Source organism: Rattus norvegicus, chromosome 3 (assembly GCF_036323735.1).
Source record: "Rattus norvegicus strain BN/NHsdMcwi chromosome 3, GRCr8, whole genome shotgun sequence".
Lineage (NCBI taxonomy): Eukaryota > Metazoa > Chordata > Mammalia > Rodentia > Muridae > Rattus > Rattus norvegicus.
The window spans coordinates 181,145,645-181,161,023 of NC_086021.1; the positions used below are offsets into that span (position 1 = coordinate 181,145,645).

Consider the following 15,379-nt stretch of genomic DNA (forward strand, 5'->3'; position numbering starts at 1 on the left):
TTTGCTAAGATTTTTACAGCTGCGTATTTCACACTTACAGCCTACCTTTAGTCTTATTTACAGTTTTGATTAAATCTATACTTGGGGTATTTTCTGTAGTGTATAGAAATATAGTTTTATGTAAATATCTCTTAGAGAGATCTGTAAAAGTGTCTCTTGCAATTGATATGATGTTTCAAAATACAGAGTCGGTGTTTCATGATCAGAAGCCCTTTCTGGGCTTAATGGTAGACAGCAGTCCACACTTATATTTACTACTTTTTAATTATCTCATTATCTGTAGCCATGAGAAAGTCTGATTTATCCAGACAGGAGATCTGGGGAGTCAGATATTTGGAGGCACTGGATAATTTCCATTCATCTCTGTCTAAAACTTTTCTCCTTCTTTTGAGTAATTGGAGGGAAAGAGAGAGGAAAATCTTAGCCCGCCTGTCCTACCTCGAAGCTTCCATTCATCAGTCGGCTGTAGACGCCACTTGGCCATAAAATTGAAAAATGCAGCCCATGTCAGCACTTGCATATTTATACCCAGCATACTGAAAATAAATACATAAAATTCTAATACGTCAGGTGTTACGTTGTGAGAGGGGGGAGAGGGGTAGCCAGAACCATTCTCGTACGACTTGTGCCTACTTCAGCTGTGTCTGAAGATGGGAAGGTGAGTCGCCGAGTCATGAGGACAGTGTGTGTCGCCATCTGTCTTTCAAATCTGCTGTCCAAGATGGCTCATAGAGTTCAGGACAACCAAGCTCTCGTTGGGGACAGGAGCCAGGTGTGATGGAAAGACAGAAGCTTGATAGCACAGAATAGAGTGTTATGTCATGCCTGCCAGTGCACAGGAATGTCCCCAATGATACAAGATCAACTCTGGTGGTGCTAGGTATCAAATTAAAGTTGTCTCTTCATTGATACAGCCATAGTTCCTATGCCAAGTCCGTGACAATCCAGTAAGGAACGGGCTAGAATCCTATCCTGCCTCAGGCTCCCACAGGTCTTCTTTGAACAAGAAATCAGCAGACAATCACGTCTGAGGCAAAAGAGGACTTAGACAGCTATCCTAACCACCTCATGCCTGAAGCTCTCCTCTTCCTCTGTAGGATTGGTTACAGGGAAGGTTGGGGGATCATACAGCCCCACCTTGCTCCCCCAGAGTGAAATCGCAACTCAGCTCCTGAGGGTGATGAGTTAGCGAGACCTGGGAGTTCTCACCTACAAAAGAGGAGCCAACTGAATCCTTGAGCGCCTGCTCTATGTGCGATCGCATTTGGTTGGCCATCTGGCACGCATGCGCTCTTGAGAAATGTTGGTGCTTGTTTCCTTTTCGTTTCCCGTGGGTTCTGATCTCAGTAAGAGAAATGGCAGAGATCACACAGGCCTCGACATCGCTGAAGGTGGCAACCCCTTCTTCTTAAAACTCAAAATGCATTTTGAAGTGTATAACACAGTGTTCATATGGGATGGCAGCGCTCGGGTGTACTCGATCTATGGGTTTGAATAAATGAACCCCACTTGATGCATCTCCATGTGCTGCACCCGAACAGACTGCTGAGCCCCGGGGATCCGTGTACATGGGTACAGATGCCAATACCACCCAACATGCCAGAAACAGCCCTGATACTACCTGAGGTTCCCTGAAAAGCAGAGAGTCATCAGGACAAAGGTGAAGTGTCACTGTTGTCATGTAAGACACCCTTGACAGGCCCGTGAGTCCAAGCTTCTGGGCTTGTTTGGGAAATGGAGCCTCCTCTTTAGAAGGGAAGGGGTCACTGAGATGGGCATGCTAGCCACTCAGTGATGTACTAAGATCTGACCAAGAAGCTGCCATTCATTCCTGACACCACAGAGCCCCTTGCCACCATGATGGACTTTATCCCACAGTCAGTCAGTCAAAATAAACTTCAGCTCTGTCTTAAGAGTTTCTATTCGTGAAATAAATACCACGACCAAGAGCAACTTGGGGAGGAAAGAGATTACTTGAGCTTACAGGTTACACTCCAGCTTCCAGCGAAGTCAGGAAAGGAACGCAAGGCACGAGCTGAAGCAGAAGCTAGGAAGGAGTGCTGCTTACTTGCTTGCTCCCCATGGCTTGCTCATCCTGCTTTCTAGGACAGTGAAAGCCTTTCTAGGGATGGCACCACCCTCAGTGGCCTGGGCCTTTGTGCATCAATCATTAAACAAGAAAAAAGCCTTCATAGGCTTGGCTATAGTCAATTTGGTGCAGGCATTTTCTCAGTTGATGGTCACATCTCTCAGATTACTCCAGCTTGGGTTAAGTTGACCAGAAAAGAAAGAAAGAAAGAAAGAAAGAAAGAAAGGAAGAGAGAGAGAGAGAGAGAGAAAGGAAGGAAGAAAGAAAGGAAGGAAGGAGGAAGGAAGGAAGGAGAGAGAGAGAGAGAGAGAGAGAGAGAGAGAGAGAAAAGAAAAAACTCTCTGGGGTTGGGGATTTAGCTCACTGGTAGAGCGCTTGCCTAGCAAGTACAAGGCCCTGGGTTCGGTCCTCAGCTCCGGGGGAAAAAAAAAAGAAAAAGAAAAAGAAAAAAACTCTCCAACGATCCTTCTCCAGGATTTGGTCATGACAGCCAGAAAAGCAGCTAATAAACAAGAACCTACAGATCTTCTGACTGAGGACTATCGCTCCCTTGAGGATACAAGAAGCACCGTGTACATGCGGAACTGGAGAATTCCCCCCACTGCAACTCAGTCATCTACAGTCCCCACAGCGGTTCCAACGTCTTCATCCAGACCTCTGGGGAGGATCTCAGCTGTGGGTGTGCACACTCCTTGCTAACACTGCTTTGCCTTAAGTCCTGGGTCAGCGTCCCCCAGCCTTGCAACCTTGTGCAAGCTGTCCATCTCGGTGTGGTCTTTAGTCTTGTCACCCATGAAGTGGGATTGAGATTGGGTGGGGATGACCCAGCTCATCACTGGATTCACTTAGAGTAGGTTAGCGGGAATTAAATGAGAAAAAAAAAAGATGTGGAAGATCCTTCTGCAAATATCACCGATGTCTTTCTCTCACTCAGGACACTGAGTGGGTGCTCTGAGGACGCCGTAGATTTGGAGTGGAGGTGCATGTGCGCATGCGTGAAGAGTCTGGAGGACAACCTTGGTGTGTTCTCAGGATGGCATCCACTGACATCTGGATCAAGAGGCAGCAGCAGAGAGAGACGCTGGGCCTGGTATTTTTATTTTTACATTTTCGCGGCGCTTTTTGAAGATGCGCATTTTGCTGCTGCCAGATAATGTCTTGCATGACCTCAGAAAGCTCTGTGTGTTGATGATACTGGGTTCCTCTATAGTCTTCTTTTCTGTCTGGTTGGTTGGTAAGGGGGATTGTTGACATTTCATGGTAATGCTGTTTTAAGTAAGAAAGGCCCCAACAGGCCCCTGTATTTGAGCCTTTGGTCATTAGAGAGTGGTGATGCTTCACAGGGATTAGGAGGTGTGGCCTCATCGAAGTGGGTGTGGCCCTTTTGGAGTGGGTGCGGCCTTTTGGAGTGGGTGTGGCCTGAAGTCGGCATGGTTTTGTTGGAGTAGGTGTGGCCGCCTTGAAGTAGGTGTGGTTTTGTTGGAGTAGGTGTGGCCTTGCTGGAGGAAATGAGTCGTTAAGGGTTGTAAATGCTCATGCCAGGCCCAGTGTCTCTTTCCTGATGCCTGCTGATCCAGATGTGGAGCTCTCTGCTACCTCTTCAGCATCATGTCTGCTTGTGTGATGATGTCACACTTCCTACCTTGGTGAGAATGGACTGAACCTCGGAACCTGCTAGCTAGCTCAACGGCATTAGAACACTGGCTACAGCAACGGTCATCAGCACGAGCCTTGTTTTTTTTTATTTTCATTCTAATTTTATTTTTATTTTTGAGGCCGTTTCTTTCCTTGGCCAGGAACTTTTGTGAGCCCCAGGGATCTACCCACTTGGGATTATAAATACGTGCTACTAATACTGGATTCTTTACACGGGTTCTAGGGATCAGCCTTGGGTCTTCGGAATTTCACACCGCGCATGTAACCTACTGAGTCACCTCCCCAGTCCCAAAGTAGATTTTCAGCAGGTTATTGAAGGGTCTGGGCATGTCTGCAGCAGGACTTATCTGTCTTCCCTAGAACTGACTCAAGAAAAACAACAGAGAAAGAAGTCGATTCCTAGGAAGAAAGCTAGCAAAGGGAGGCTGGCTTCATCAGACTTCCGCGGCAAGGCAGCCGGACTCGAAGTGTCAGCAGTATTGGGGATCCATTAAGTACCATCCAGATGATGGGGTTTCTTTCATTCCAAGTCAATTTTAAGTAAAAAATATTTTTACACAAAGCATAGTAATTTATGCAGCAACCAGTCTATAATGAGCAGGTTCAATAACGGATAATTATATGGAAAGCACTTAAATCCTAACTATGTACTTTTAAAATGTTGCAAAAGTGGGTCCATAATTAAATTATAATTACAAGTAAAAAATCTACACAATGATTATTCCCTGAGAAGTTTTCTCAGTCTCGTTTCCAGGCCCACAGACAGCTTCTCACACCCCGATACATTCCTTTGTTGGAGGCTCCACTCTGATCCGTTCGTTTTGCATGATGGATTTTAAATTTAAAATTAACTAAAATTATCTTTCCAATTACTAATTACCATATACAATGATTTCAAATGAAGAGTCAGGTTGCCATTAAAAAATGAGTTTGTGAGCTCATAAGTTTGAAAGTTTGGAAGATTTAGCGTGTAAAGAGCATTAGATGATCATCTAATAGAAATTAAACTACACACAAAGGCTGAGAGAGGTTTCAAAATGAGTTATTAAGTATGTATGTGGAGGAATACAGCAGTACTGAGGGGGTAAAGTCACAGAAATTTCTAGAACTCTCTGTTCTGCTTATAGTGTATTTAGTTTCTAGGGATACAACACAGCTCAGCTGTATAAAAGAAAATGAGATATTTATTGGTTCATAAACCTAAAGACTCTGTGTGTGTGTGTGTGTGTGTGTGTGTGTGTGTGTGTGTGTAAGACATTCGAGGGTGAGTGGATCCAGATCTGAAGTGGCTTCACTGAGAGGTCTGCCTGACTGTTCTGTGAGATCCCTTTTTTCTTTTCTTCTCACAGACTCTGCAGGATGGAAATTTCCCTGACAGAACCTGTGTCCTCAAAGCTGAAGAAGCCCAGTGATTTATTCCAGCAACGGCTGGCTCATAGGTCTCTCAGGTCAGAATCTCACTGGTTCAACAAGAGTCTACATTTCCTTCTCTGCACCAACGTCTTTGGTAAACAGTCTCTCCTCTTCCAGTTTCTCCCCATTCTGCTTCAGAATGAATACTCTCATCATGTGCAATTTGTGTGTTTCAAGTCTTGACTGGCATATTTCAACTACACGTAAGTTCCGTGATATTTCAACAGTTTAATTCACAATGATCCATTTGCCTGCAAAATTCATGATGTCCTCATTTTTAGCTGAATACTATTCAATTGTGTAAATGAACCACATTTTCTGTATCCATTCTTCAGATGAGAGACATCTAGATTGTTTCCAACTTCTGGCTATTACAAACAAGACTGCTATAAACTCAGTGGAGCATGTGTCTTGTGGTAAGATAGAGCATCTTTTGGATATATTCCCAGGAGTGGTATAGCTGGGTCTTCAGGAAGAGCTATTTCCAATTTTCTGAGGAACTGTCATATTGATTTCCAGAGGGGTTGTAGCAGTTTGCAATTCCACCAGCTATGAAGGAGTGTTCCTCTTTCTCCACATCTTTGCCAGCATGGGCTGTTGCTTGATTTCTTGATCTTAGCCATTCTGATTGGTGTGAGGTGGAATCTCAGGGTCGTTTTGATTTGCATTTCCCTGATGATTAAGGATATCGAACAGTTCTTTAAGTGCTTCTCAGCCCTCAAGACAAATGCAGACACTTAGAGCTAACCTTGGATTGAGGGTGGGGATCCCTAGAGAAGAGTTAGGGGAAGGACTGAAGGAACTGAAGGGGATTGCAACCCCATAGGAATAGCAGCCGTGTCAACTAACCCAGACCCCTCAGAGTTCCCAGAGACTACACCAAGGAGCATACATGGGCTGGATCGTGCCCACCCTCCCAACCCAGCCCCCTCTGGCACATGTACAGCAGAGGACTGCCTTCTATGCCTCAGTGGAAGAGGATGTGCTTAGTCCCATGGAAGCTTGATATCCCAGGGGAAAGAGATGCTGGTAGGGATGAGGTGGGGGTAGGTAGGTGGATGAGGGAGCACCATCTCAGAGGTGGGGGAGCACCATCTCAGAGGTGGGGGAGCATCATCTCAGAGGTGGGGGAGCACCATCTCAGAGGTGGGGGAGCACCCATCTCAGAGGTGGGGGAGCACCATCTCAGAGGTGAGGGAGCATCATCTCAGAGGTTGGGGAGCATCATCTCAGAGGTGGGGGAGCACCATCTCAGAGGTTGGGGAGAGCTGAGGGGGTGTAGAACTCAGGGAGGGGAGACTGGGAAGGGGGGCAACTTTTGGGATGTAAATAAATAAAATAATTTAATAATAAAATAATTCGCTCTGATCATATCACCTCCACTCCCCCGCTCGCTCTCACACTCTACTGATCATATTCCTCTTCCCAAACAATGCCTCGTCTACTTTCCCAGCTTTTACTTATTTTGGTTTTTGAACCAATGGATTCCACAGAGCTGCTTACAGGAAGATGCGTGAGGGGGCATAGTTACAAGAGAAGAAAAAGCCTGTCAGAGAGCCACAGCACTGAAGAAACCTCAAACCATCCCTCTCTTCCCCAGCTGATCTTATTCCAACCAACATATGCTTTAAAACTGGGCCAGAAAAGTGTATTTCCTACAGACACTGATGGAGTTACCACTCTAAGCCTAATTTCTTGCCTACAGTATATGCAACACACAACATAGACAAAGTAGCAACTGAAGGTTCTCTCGCTGGCCTGAAGCTCTTCAAGTAGGGACAGGCAGGCTGGCTGGCCGGTGGACCCCAGAAATCTACCTAGATCAACCTGGTTCCCCGTGGTTCTGCTTCCCCAGGGCTGGGGTTGCAAGCACGTAGCTTTCACCTCCAGCTTTCATAGGTGAGTTCTGGGGATTGAACGCGGATGCTTGCAAAGTGGGTAGTTTAACCAACAGTAGTTCCCCCATCACTCAGGTGGTGTCTTATTTAGGGTTCTACTGCTCTGAATGGACACCGTGATCAAGGCAACTCTTATAAGAACAACATTTAATTGGACTTGGCTAACAAGTTCAGAGGTTCGGTCCATTATTGTCAAGGTGGGAGTATGGCAGGAGCATGGCAGGATCTTCGCAGGCCTGGGGAGGAGCTGCCGAGAGTTCTACATCTTCATCTGAAAGCCACTGGGAGAAGACTGGCTTCCAGGCAGCTAGGAGGAAGGTCTCTCAAAATCCCCACAGTGACACATTTGCTCCTACAAGGCCACAGCTCCTAACAGTGCCACCCCCTGCGCCAAGCATACTCAAACCACCCCATTCCACTTCCTGGCCCTCAGGCTTTCAAATATATGAGTCTATGGCCATACCAAGCCATAGCATAATGCAAAATACATTTAGTCCAACTTCAAAACTCCCATAACAGTCTCAACAATGTTAAAAGTCCAAAGTTCAAGTCTCCTCTGAGATTCATGCAGTCTTTTAACTATAATCCCCTAATCAAAATAAAAAAGCAGACCACATACCTCCAACATCATGTAGGATATAAAGTACCATTCCAAAGTGTCATGGTGAGGAAATCCTGGGCCAAGACAGAAAAGGCCAGACAGGAAACCAGCTGGGCAGTCTCCAAACTCAGCATCTCCGTGTCTGACTCCAAAGCACACTTCAGATCTCCCACTCCTTCATCTTTATTGACTGCTACAAACTTCTCTCCTGGGCTGGTTCCACTCCCAGTTATCAGCTTTCCTCAGCAGGTATCACAGCTCTGACATCTCTAACATCTTGAGGTTTCCAAGGCAACTTCAACTTTACAACTTCTCACTCCAATATCTGGGATCCACACATGATCTTCTGGGCTCCTCCAGAGGGCCGGTGTCACTTCTCCAGCTCTACCCTCTGTAGCACTCTAAGCTCAGATTGATCCACTCCACTTCCGCTGCTATTCTTGGTGGTCATCCCATGGTACTGGCATCTCCAATACACTGCTGTCTTCTGCTGCAACGAGGCTTCACCAATGTCCTCTCATAGGCTCTCTTCATGGTGCCAAGCCTCAACTCCTTTGCACGACCCCTTCAGTGCTGGGCCATCAACTGCAACTGAGGCTGCACCTTCACCAATGGCCTTCCCTGGCCTCTCACAGTGCCCAGCCTCAGCTTCTCTCTGTGACCCCTTCATACCTTCAAAACCAGTACCACCTGGGTGACTCTTGCACATTACCAAGTCCAGCTGCAGCATGAGGTACAACCTTTGCTATCCCTGGAACTCAGCCTCTTTGTGCTCTCAGAAAACACTTCCCAGATTTCACCTCAGTGTTGCTGGTCTCTTTTAAATCACAGCTAATTTCTTAGCTCCAGCTAACCAGCATCAATAGTCTTAGTAGTCCCTTCTGTTCTTGACTCTAAAGCTAGAGCCACACGGCTGAAACTGCCGAGTTCCCCTGCTTCCTGGGGCTGGAACGGGACCCCCTTGTTCTATTACATTATCACCAGTTTTCTGTTTTCCAACTCCTTCACTGCCTAAGCTTAGCTTGCTCTGTAGACTGACTTTGAACTCAGAGATCTGCAGGCGTCTGCTTCCTGAGTTCTGAGATTAAAGGTGTGTACCACCATACCTGGACCTAAGCTTCTCTCTACTTGGAACTTGCTCTGGCCTGGGCTTAACCTTGAAGTCAGAGATCTGCTTGCTTCTGTCTCCTGGGATTAAAGGCGTGTACCACCCTGCCCAGGCCAAAGCTTTTCAGGGTCACTTATGCCTCAAGATCCGGATCAACACCCTGTGTCTTCCACATGTTTTGTTGTTATCTCTTAGAAGCCTGTTCTTTTCTAATGAGAGACAGAAAGGAAGTGGATCTGTATGGGGAAAAGGGAGAAGTGGGAAGAGCAGAGGGAGGGAAAACTGTAATCGGGATATATTGTATGAGAAAATAATCTATTCTTAATAAAAGGAGGAAAAGAAAGACACCGTGTCTGATCCATACCTGCCTGTGGACCGTATTAGTTTGTAGGATCGTGAAAAGTGTCCTGGTTCCTGGTTGAGGAAGTTTGAAAACCCAGTGAACCTGAAAGGGACTGTAGACATTTCTCCTGAATCCCAGAAAACCAGGCCTGTCGCTAGCCAGCAGCCCTCCATAGATCTGTGGCCATCAGTCACACAAGGGCAATGCCCCAAGCCCCTCCACAGATAAAGGACAGGACCAAGTAAACTCAAGACAGATCTCCATTATGAGGTACCCAAAGGCCTGGAGGCTTAGCCAATGACCTTTTCTTCCCAGACACTCCTCTATGAAAAAGGTATTTAATCTCAGGCTCACCCTGAGAAATGGGGTATGGTTTTACTCATCCACTTTCCCATGACAATGAATGCCTTAAGACCACTGACTGTCTCAGGATCCACTGTGGGGAGCCACAGGAAAGGCCTTTGTCTACAGAGCCATCTAATTTCCCTAAGAAAGCCTCCCTGCACTCCCAGGGGCAACAGCCACCAAGCCAAACCAAGCCCACTGCTGTCAAGCCAAGGCCTCCCTTGGTGGCACTGTTAGCTAATAACTGTGGCCCATGCTACCATCTCCTATCCACCCATCATAAGGTCTAATGGCCAATGTCTAACTATAAAAATGTGGACTCCTGGCTAGGCATGGCGCTTCGTGCCTGTAAGTCCAGCGCTCAGGAAACTGAGTCAAGAGAATTTGTGTGAGCTTAGGAGACATCTGGAGGACATAGTGAGTTGCTGGCAACCTTGAGCTACAGAAGGGAAACTCTGTTTCATATTGAAACAAAATAAAGAAAGTTAGACACCAAAATATAACCCCTTCAGTTCCACCTTTAATAGATGGGTGCCCTTTTATCACAAGGAGAAGCCTGCAACTGGAAATGTTTTCATTCCTCTCTTTGGAATGAAAAGAATGTAAATGCTCCTTTTGCCAAGGGATGTGCAGCCATATACAGTCAGTGGATGACACCAGTGGCAGTGATCCTTTAAGCAAGCTAGCACTGTCCTACGGCCTGGTGACACGGCCGTGGTTGTGACACCGCAGCCCCAATCGCTGCCCACGCACGGTTTGTGTGATTCTAGTGTCAACCAGCCTACCCGACTGCCAACCTCACAAAGGCGGACGCCAATGGAAGGTGCAGAGAGAAAGTGTAGCATTTATACCCGATGGAGGAGTGCCTGGCCACGAAGAAGAACAGAATGCATCCTCTGCAGGGAAACAAAGGAGTTGGAGGTTATCATGTTCAGAGAAGGAAGCCAGGCTGGGAAGATAGACACTGTGTTTTCTCTCATAGGTGAAATTTGGATTTATAAAGGAAAGGTATGAAGGCACAAGGGGGCACTGCTTGAAAAGATGAAAGGGAGAGGGAAACAGGGAGGGGGAGGGGAAAGAATAATGCCTAATTATGAGCAGGGCACATTGTATCTGTGTGCGCCAAAGGCATCATCAGAAAGCCATTGTTTTGTATTATTAACGTAAGCTAATAAAAACCTTAAAGTTACATGTATATATAATTTATATATAATCATATAATTTATAACATTGAATGTTGTATAATACATACTACTATATATACATGTATATACATGTTGTAACGCATGATTCAATGGCTTGCACTCTTACTGTATATCTATCCTTCCACCACACTGGTCATGGAGAACTTGGGTCATCAGACTTGCTAGCAGACCCCTCCACTTACTGAGCCATCTCCCCAGCCCCACTCTCCTTATTTTAGCATGTACAGAATGGTTACTGTGACCAGCTGCCCACACCCTTCTGGCAGTAGCCTCCGACATCTCCTTGATCACATCTCTTGGCTGCATGGAGAAACCACGTGCAGCAAGTGACCTGTGAACTCCCAGTAATTGGGACAGCAAGTACAAGACCTGCACAAGCTCAAACCAGATGAAAAAGGAGTGGGGTGGGGTCTCAAAGTCCTACCCCTAGCTGAGGAGAAATTGGTCACTGAGTGCTTCTGGGAAAGGAAGAAGTTGGTTTTCTTTAAGAGCATGGCCCCTATAGGTCCAGCACGATCTAAGATAAGGTCACACATCCGAGAGCATGTGGACAGGTTTTGTTTTTGAAAGTGAGGACACAAAGTTGGGTGGGTAGAGGAGTGAAAAACGAATATGATCAAAATACATCATATGAAATTCTCTAAAAAAAAAAAAACCTAATTAAAAAGAAAACAGATTTGTCACAGTAAATTACCAAACGCAGGTGTAATTAATCAAAGGCGTGGCACCAGCTGCCTCGAACCAGTTTCTCTGCCTCTTGACTAGATGGGAAATGACTGGAGAAGAGATTTAATTGTGACAACTAATTAATCTGGGGTTGTTTTCTAGCTTTGTCCTTAACTAAAACAAGCGTGCAATGTGCCTCTGCCCAAGTAGCAACTGTCACATCGACAAGAGGATAATTCCTGCAATTTGGGGACGTTGTGCAAACAAGCCGGAATGACTGCTAAACCCCTGCTGGTGTGCAAACACACTTCATCAGACTTATCAAAACAGCAAATCAAGCCACTACTTAAAGGAAATCAGATCAGACCGCAGCACTCGTCGGAATATTCATTCACTTTGAAGAACACTTGGGAAGATAGCTTTTAATCAGTTCTAGGACACTCTAACCTCTGCGGGGCTGGGTGAGTGTTGTTGCGCCCTTCTGTTTGCATGAGACCACTGTGGTTACTCCTAGACGCAGCCTCCACTCACTGCATACATTTGCCCATGATCAAATGCAAGGTGCGATCCTCCACCACAACAGACAGCAGACCTGGGTCCTCCTCGTCCTTTTAATCAAGAACAATCACTGGTCTACATTAAGAAGCATGATTAGTCTGCCACCTGAGAGTCTCAAAGGAGCAGGGGAAACTCAGTGTGCACAGAATTCCCTAGGAATGAAGCCCAGGGGCTGGGGAGGGGCTTAATATTGCTTGTCAGGCAAGCATGAAGCTCCGAGTTCACATCCCCAACACCCATATAAAAAGCTAGGCATGACAGGACTGCACCCGTGATCCCAGGATGGTGCCTATGATCCCAGCACTGGGGAGGCAGTGACAGGAGGTTCCTAGGACTTGCTGGCCAGTCAGCCTAACCAAGTCAGCAGGCTCAGGCTCAGTGAGAGGCCCTACTTCTAAATTTAAGGTGGAAAGGGATAATAAAAAATTTGATGTTGACCCCAATCTTAACCAATGGCCTTCTCTCTCTCTGTCTGTCTGTCTCTCTCTCTCTCTCTCTCTCACACACACACACACACACACACCACTGTCACACATATTACACACACTCACACACATCACATACACTCACACAGCACATACACTCACACTCTTACACACACACACTCTCTCTCACACATATCACACACACACATCACACACACATCACACACTCACATACATCGCATACACTCATACACATACACTTTCTCACACACATCACACATACATCACACACTCTCACACACAGCACATACACTCACACACACACTCTCTCACACACACTCACACACACTCTCACACATATCACACACACTCACACACACAAATAACAGTGAAAATTTGTATCAAGGAACCAGACTCAGCCAAAATTTTTATGAGCAAATATATATTAAACAACATTGTAGAGAGTAATCACGGTGATCATAACGAAAGTAAATATATGTATTGCACACTTAAATTAATACACAGCAAAACAACGCAAAACGATCCTGGATGCTGCAGCATGTCTGCCTCTTCTTCCCCGACTCCTGAGTGGAAAGATAACTATCTGAAAAACATTTATTTTTACTCCGAGGATTAGTAAACAACAGGCTATGGCCAAAATCTAAGCGAAGCTCGGTCTTGGATTTTAAATAAAGCTTTATTGAAACAGCCGTGCCCAGCCACTCATCGGTATCTGCTGTTCTGAGAGAATACCACTGTAGAGTGATGAAAATATGACTATAGGGCCACAAAAGCCTGAACTACCCATCTCCTGGCCCTACAGAGAAGTTTGCCAACGTCTAGACTAGAGGTCAGGGCCCAGAAAAGAAGGCAGAGGTGTCTAATTACAAACCAGCTTTATTTCTATAAAAGAACTAAAAATACTTGACAATATTAAGACATCAGCTTGCTTAATTACAAACGTCTGTATTCTTAAAGCCGGTGAGCAGATCCACCCAGAAAGAGGCTCTGGATTCTCTTCCAGCTTTGCTCTTACCCTGCATTCCTGGAGCCCCACCCCTGTGATCTGTCTGAAGTCCCTCAAAGGCTCAAATTTTGCAGCTTAGACCTGGGTTCCATCGTGCCCCAGGGCTGTGGTATGAGGCTTGATCTGGGCCTCCACTTCCTCCCTAACTTCTCGAACTGCCATCTTTGCTGCCACTCGCCGGGTCTCAGCTCAGCAGGCTCTGACTCTAGTCACATCCTGTGCCTGGGGTTTGGGCCATCTGCCGAGGAACACCCGGTGCTCTTGCCCCTGGCCTGCCCTTGGCCTCTCTTGCTATCTTAGCACAGATGTCTCAGAGGGCTGCTGCGGCACCATGAGGGTCACCCTCAAAAGTGGATGCATCTGAGGCACCTTTTAAGTTAAAATTTGAGAAGAATGAATGCATGAACTTGCAGATGAAACCTTCCTTGCCCATCCTACAGGAACAAGGCAGCCATCAGCACCAGCAGATAAGTAACAGAGATGAAACCAAAGTACAGTCAATTGGTGAGATGCCGGGTCCTCTTGCAGACTGCTCACAGGCAGGAGGCATTAACGGTGTAGATTCTGTGTTCCCAATGAGAACAGAGGCTTGCATGCCGAAGCACTGCTCTCATTGGCTATAAAGGTGAAAGTCACCGCCTTGGGCTGTGTGTGCTTTGCTTTGGTTGGTCGAGACAAAGCTTCACTCGGTAGCCCACTCTTGCCTTGAACTCACAGAAATCCTCCTGACTCAGACTCCTATATGTGAGGGCTACAGGCGAGTCTATTAATTACATCCGCTATCAAAAACTATTATTGCGAGCTTAAAAGCCTCTAACATCCACGGCGTTTGCAGCCTGCGGCCAGCCTTCTGCAAGCCCTGCCTCTATCGATTTGTGATTTTCAAGTTGTTCCTTTATCTTTAGCCTTTTTGCCCAGTCAGGCAATTATATACAGCAGTAAAATTAATAATCTGGGTTTGCTACGATGAGGCCTGATAATATTCCTTCGTGTTGTGAGATTTCTCCTCTGGAAACATGAGGCAAAGACCTTCCCCTAATGCATAAAGATTTCAGAGGACCAATCACTGGGCGAGGAGTAGGCGGGACTTCCAGGTCGCAGGCGGAAAGAGAGGAGGAGAAGAGGGACTTGGGGCTTTGGGGGCGGAGAGAGCTTGGGGTAAAAGATGTAATGAGCTAGAGGCTCCCGGATAGATGGTGAACAGGCAGATCTGCCACCAGAGGATTTAATCTAGTGTGACTTACTAATTAGGATGTTAGTGGTTGCACCCAGCGAGTGAGTTACCTGTTGATTCTAAACTAAGTTTGTGTAGTGTTTTCCTTCACTCGACGACTCAGCTGAGTTCAAGAAAAAGGTATGGGACACCCCAACTAGCCACGGAATCTGGATGTGTGGGGTTGGCGTGGTAGCAACCCACTTGAGAATTTAGCGAGTCAGGTGGAGACGTTTCCAGAGCTCCGGGCCAGAGAGCCTGCCTAGATGATAAGACCCTGAGATGATAAGACCACACTGGTGCCATGTGGCCTGCTGGTGCCCGGTGTAGTGTGGGATTGCTTTTTCTAAGTAAATCCTGCTATAGACACAGGACACACCTTCTTTACTCAATCTAGAATGGGAAACCACAACAGACCAGATTAATGATTGAACCAAAGTCCGACTTGGTGAACCAATGAATTTAATGGGGTTACTTACAGCACTGTGGCTGGGAGGTTACTTACAGGAGTGTGGTGGTTTGAATGCGAAAGACCCCCACAGACTCATATTTTTGAATATTTGGTCTCCAACTGGTGGACCTATTTGGGAAGGCTTAGGAGGCGTGGCCTTGTCGAAGGAGGTGTGGCATTGGGGGCGTGGCTCGGCTCGCACCATCTGTGGTGTACTTTCTCTGCCTCCTGCTTGCAGATTAAGATGTGAGCTCTCAGCCATTCCTGCTACCCAGCCTTTACTCTCTGCCTCGGGTACTTTAACCCTCTGAAACCATAAGCCCAATTAAACGTTTTCTTCTATAAAACTGCCTTGATCATGGGGTTTAATCACAGAAATAG

At 46.3% G+C, this 15,379-nt stretch overlaps 1 long non-coding RNA gene across 2 annotated transcripts; it reads left to right on the plus strand.

The window, feature by feature from the left end:
* The first annotated feature begins 259 nt into the window (after positions 1-259).
* Positions 260-6,222, plus strand: LOC120101813 (uncharacterized). Of its 2 annotated transcripts, XR_005502801.2 has the most exons (4): positions 260-5,193; positions 5,276-5,361; positions 5,494-5,574; positions 5,985-6,222. It is a non-coding gene; the product is annotated as an uncharacterized LOC120101813 (long non-coding RNA). The 2 variants fall into 2 exon arrangements; XR_010065534.1 differs by having other exon boundaries at positions 260-5,361.
* Positions 6,223-15,379: the final 9,157 nt, after the last annotated feature.